At 39.1% G+C, this 5898-nt stretch overlaps 1 pseudogene; it reads right to left on the bottom strand.

The window, feature by feature from the left end:
* Window positions 1-2824: 2824 nt before the first annotated feature.
* On the bottom strand, window positions 2825-3151 carry LOC138378650 (jupiter microtubule associated homolog 1 pseudogene; annotated as a pseudogene).
* Window positions 3152-5898: the final 2747 nt, after the last annotated feature.

Raw genomic sequence — 5898 nt, 5'->3', positions numbered from 1 at the left:
GAGAGATATGGAGCCAGGATAAAGACATTATTTTGTAAATGATTCTATTTGGAAGTTGGATAAACAAAGGAAGGGGTAGAAATGCATAGCAACAAAGGTTGTCTATTATGTGGAGATGAAGCCTCCCAAACAATCTCTTGGAGCTGCCCTCAGAAGAGTAGATGAAAATTTTCTCTGGCTGGTAACAACTCCTGGTCTCTTCTCTTCTCTTCTTTTCTCTTATCTGATGGTTGATCTTTCTTGGTTATCTGAGGAGATTCCTAGAGAAGGGATCTTAAGACAATTGTGTTTCTTTTGGCAAGAAGAAAATTCTCAAAAGAATCCCTTCTAGTGCTTTTGGAAAGAGGATCAGAGATACAGAGAGATAGGGGAAGGCTAGAGAGAGCCCTTAGTTATTAGGCTTTTCCATTATCAAAGCACTCAGCGTGCTGAAAAGCCATATTTTGGACAATCATTTTTTGTGCTTCAACACCTTTTAGTTTTAGCTACACTAATGAGCATACTTTTTTTTTTATCTCATTTTAGTTTTAATTTGTATTTCTTTGAAGCCTGAAAATGTTGAGCATCTTTCATGTGCTTATTGGTCATGCATATATCTTCTTTTATAAAATGCTCAAAAATATTTTGCACCCTCCCCCTTTTATCTTTTATTAGATTGCTTGTCTTCTTACTATTGGCTTGTGAGAGTCCTTATTTATTCTGGTTGCGAGCACTTAGATATATGTATTGTGAATATTTTCTTACAATATAGGACTTGTATTTTTCTTTTTCTTTTTGGTGTATTTTGTTTTGTTTTGATTTGTTTCTAAAATGTGGATATTGCTTACTTGAAGCAACAGTCCAGGATTGTGAAATGCAACACACATTTTAAGGATGAGGCTTTGGTTTCATGGTCAAGCACCAGCGTCATGCACATAGCATCAAGTTATTTAATAGCAATGGCCCTGTGAGGTCCGTTCCTGGACAAACACCCGCTTTGGTGTCACAGCCTCCCTCGCTTGCTTCACCACTTTCAGTCACAGCCAGTCTGATTGTACATCCGAGCCTTCCTCTGTGTGAAAGCAGCAGGCTGTGCTCACCAGCCAACCAGTCACGTTAGTATCTGACTTCTTAAGGTTAAAAAATAGAATGACTTTTTTTCCTTTGGGTAGATGCCCAATACTGGGATTGCTGGATCAAATGGTAGGTCTACTTGAATCTGTTTAAGGTGTCTCCATAATGCTTTCCACATGGGTTGCACTAGTTTGCAGTCCCACCAGCAGTGTATGAGTGTTCCTGTCTCTCCACATCCACGCCAACATGTGTTGTTTTGGGACTTTTTGATAAAGGCCATTCTCACTGGAGTTAAGTGATATCTCATTGTGGTTTTGATTTGCATTTCCCTGATGATTAGGGATGTTGAGTATGTTTTCATATGTTTGTTAGCCATTCTTATATCTTCTTTTGAAAAATTTCTATTCATGTCATTTGCCCACTTTTTGATAGGATTGTTTGATTTTTTCTTGCTGATTTTCCTGAGTTCTAAGTAGATTCTTGTTATCAGTCTTTTATCTGATGTGTAGTATGCGAAAATTTTTTCCCATTCTGTAGGTTGTCTGTTTATTCTCGTGACTGTTTCTTTGGCTGTGCAGAAGCTTTTTAATTTAATCAGGTCCCATTCATTTATTTTTGTTGTTGCTGTGATTGTCTTAGGAGTCTTCTTCATAATTGTTTATAGCAGCACAATTCACAATTGCAAAGATGTGGAAATGACCCAAATGCCCATCAATTCATGAATGGATTAGTAAATTGTGGTATATGTATACCATGGAGTATTACTCAGCTATAAGAAATAACGGTGATATGGCATCTCTTTGGTTCTCCTGGAGAGAGTTGGAACCCATTCTATTAAGTGAAGTATCCCAAGAATGGAAAAAGAAGCACCACATGTACTCACCAGCAAATTGGTTTCCCTGATCATCACCTAAATGCACATTTGGGAATGACACCAATTGGGTATCAGACTGAGGTGGGGGGTGGGGGGTGGGGATGGGTGTATACCTACATGATGAGTGCATTGTGCACCGTCTGGGGAATGGTCACGCTTGAATGTGCTGACTCAGGGAGATGGGGGTGGGGGGAGCGAATGGGGGTATAACTACATGATGAGTGTGATGCGCACTGTCTGGGGAATGGATGTGCTTGAAGCTCTGACTCAGGGGGATGGGTGGTACATGGGCAATATATATAACCTGAACTTTTGTACCCCCATAATAAGCTGAAATAAAAAAAAATAAATAAAAGACAGTTTCTCTGCTCTGCAGGCAGCAAGACATGAGGCACAGGCCTCTTTATTGTTATGTATGGCACAGTAAGATGCTTTTAGCAAAAGTCACTGGTAAGTGAGGTAACACCAAGGAGAAGGCTCTGCATAAGACAACCTTGTGTGTTGGGGCATGACAGGATGGTGCCTGTGGACTGCTTATGGTCTGTCCAATCAAGGCTTGATAAACCCAAGTAATGTGTTAAAACCTCAGTACAAAAGATCCTCTAACACATTTGGAACCCAATTATTTGTTCTTAAAAATATGGTACTAAGTGTCACAAAGCTTTCCCTCCAATCTACTACTAGAAAACACTAGTGGTCCACGGACCCAGAGGAGCCAGGACAGATAAAGAGAAACCTGTTTTTCAGAAAGAGGGGGGAAAAAAACCCCAGCAGTACATAAAGTGCTTCTTTTTTAATGAAACAAATCCAAAAGATGTACAGTCAGGCTCAAGTTGTGCAGTTCACAAGCATGGAGGAAACAAACAAACCAAATGACAGAGTTCAGGACAGTTGGAGTTAACCCCAGACAAGGCTGGACTTGCCGCCAGGGGAATTTCTTCTGGATGGCATTGGGGCCAGTGCCACCGGGCTGGGCACAGGAGTGGTGGGCATAGACTTCTCTTCATTCTGCCCCAGGCTGGCTTGCAAGTTTGTGTCCACATTTTCATGAATGTCACCTTTTCCCTTCAGATCTAAGAAGTCTCCAGAGTTTGCTTCAGAAGAGTTCCTTCTCTGCGGCCCAGATGACTCGAAGTCTTCTCTGCCAGCACTAGACTTGGCACCTGCCGACTTGGCCCAAGAAGGGGAATTTTCTTCAGGTGTGCTGAAGATGTTACAGGCCATTTTGTTCTTCCTCACAGGTTGTTCTGTTGGTTCATCAAAGCCTAATGAATAATTGGATACACCACCTGGAGACCGCAAAACCTGGGAGCTATTCCTGCTGTTGGGGTCGACACTCTTGAAGGTGGTCGTGGTGGTCCTGGCGCCGAGGAGTGAGCTGGTGCAGGAGAAGAATGCTGAAAGTGTTGGACTCGAGGAGCATGGGGAAGCTCCATGCCACACAGCCCACCACCGCTGCAGGAGCCTCTGCCACTTGTTGGTGTATTTTGAAGGTCAGAAGTTTTTCATTTCTATTGTCAGTGGAAAATACCCAAACTCCACAAAAATAATTTAAAGTGGTTAATTCTGTGCCAAATATGTGCAACTGCAGGCCAGGGAACATAGTCTTAAGAAATTCTGAAAAAAATGCATGAGAGGCAGCCAAGTTATGGTTTGGTTTTATACGTTCATGGAGATAGGTATTAAAGATATTAAATACATGGAAGCTATACATTGGTTTGGCTCAAAAGGCAGGGCATCTTGAAATGGGGGCTTATAAGAGATAGGTGGGTTTTAGGGATTGTTTAGTTGGCAATTGGTTGAAAGAGTTAAGTTTTGTTTGAAGACCTGAAGTCAGTAGAAAGGAATACTTGAGGTAAGATATGGGGGCCTTCTATCTGTCATGTGATGCTACCAATTTGGAAAGTAGGCCACATTATAGTATGATAATAAAAATCTCTTTAATGAGATTTTATCATTTACAAGACATGACTCACCAGTCTTCTTAGAAAGAAATTTGGACCAGAGGAAAAAAAGTTCAGAGTTCAGTCCTCGCTATGAAGTCTAATTCAGCACTTTTTTTTTCTATTATAAGGAGTAAGATTTTCTTAAGAAATCAAGGTCAGGGAGATTTTCTTTTATGTATTGTTCTAGAAATTTTGTAACTGTAGTTTTATGTTTCTGTATTTTAGACCTTTCAAGTTAATTTGTGTGTATGGTGTGAGATAAAGAATTATTTTTTAACCATTTGTATATCCAGTTGATCCATCACTATTTGTTGAAAACAATATCATTTCCACATTGAGAATTTCTTTGACACCTCTGTTAAAGAGTCAATTGAGCATACGTGAGTAGGTCTATATCTGAATTCTATTCTATTCTATCCTATTGATTGCACTTAAGTATGTTTTCACAAATACTACACTGTGTTGATTACTGTAGTTTTATATTAAGTCTTGATATAAAGCAGCATATGCCTCCCAACGTTACTCTTCCTTCATAAAATTGCTTTGGCTATTCAAAGTTCTTCACATTTTCATATAAATATTAAAACTAGATTGTCAATTTTCACAAAGAATTCTGCTGAATTTTGACTGAAATTACATTGAATACATATATTAATTTGGGGAGACATGGTATCTTTACAAAATTGAGTCTTCCAATCATAAACATGGCACATCTCTACATTTTTTAAGTTCATCACTTTCGCTCAGGAATGTTGTTTCATTTTCAGCATACAGGTCTAGTACATATTTTGGAAAATTTATCCCTAAGTATTGTTATGCATATTAATGAAATTTAATTTTCTGATTGTTTGCTTATAGTTATTATATAGCAACAAAATTAGTTCTGTGAATTGACCTTATGTCATTGTCTGCAGTCTATCATTCTCCAGCTGCTTTTTATTTTATGAATTTCTATCTTTGATTTTTAGCTATTTGACCATGATGTGCTTGAGTATGGTTTTCTTTGTAATTAGCCAACTGGGGTATTGTAAGCTCCTGGATACGTAGATTGTTGTTTTACACAAAATTGAAGAAATTTTGAGCATAATTTTTTCAAAATAACTTTCTGTCCTATTCTCTCTCTTTGCCTCTAGGGGTCCAATTATGTATATGTTTGAGAACTTTGTATTAACTCACAGGTTGTTGAGGCTCTTAATTATTTTTAAATATTTTTCTTCCTGGTTTTCAGATTGGATAATTCCTTTTTCTTATTTTAAATTTTATCATTTTTATTTTATTTTATTTTATTCAGGATACTATGGGGGTACAAACATTTTGTTTACATGAAATGCATTTGCCTCACTCAAGCCAGGGCCACAAGCATGTCCTTCCCTCATACAGTGTGCCCTGTCTCCATTAGCTGTGGCGTTTATCCACTCCACCCACTCTACCCCCACCCCGCACCCTCCTACCTGACTGGCACCCAGTGAGTGTTACTACCATGTGAGCACGCTAGTGTTGATCAATTAGTACCAGTTTGATGGCAAGTACATGTAGTGCATGTTTTTCCATCCTTGTGATACGTCACTTCGAACATATAATGCCTTTGCCTCGCCCAAGCCAGGGCTACAAGTGTGCCCTTCCCCCATACAGTTGGCTCCACATCCATTAGTTATGAATTTACCTACCCCCCCCACCACACACCTGAACGGAGCCCAATGGATATTACTTCCATGTGAACACCTTAGTGTCGATCAGTTATACCTTAGTGTAAATTTGATGGCGAGTACATGTGGTGCTTGTTTTTCCATTCTTGTGATACCTCACTTCGAAGGATGGGCTCTAAGACTATCCAGAGTTTTTATCCTAAAGGTGTGCTGGATTTTGCCAAATGCTTTTTCTGCATCTATGGATAGAATCAGATGGTTTTTGTTCTTGCTTATATATATGTGGTGAATTGCATTTATAGATTTGTGTATGTTGAACCAGCCTTGCATCTCTGGGATAAATCCCACCTGGTCATGATGAATTATTATTATTTTTTTG

Source organism: Eulemur rufifrons, chromosome 30 (genome assembly GCF_041146395.1).
Source record: "Eulemur rufifrons isolate Redbay chromosome 30, OSU_ERuf_1, whole genome shotgun sequence".
Taxonomy (NCBI): domain Eukaryota; kingdom Metazoa; phylum Chordata; class Mammalia; order Primates; family Lemuridae; genus Eulemur; species Eulemur rufifrons.
The sequence above is the reverse complement of the archived record's forward strand: the minus strand, read 5'-3'. Positions and strand labels throughout refer to the sequence as shown.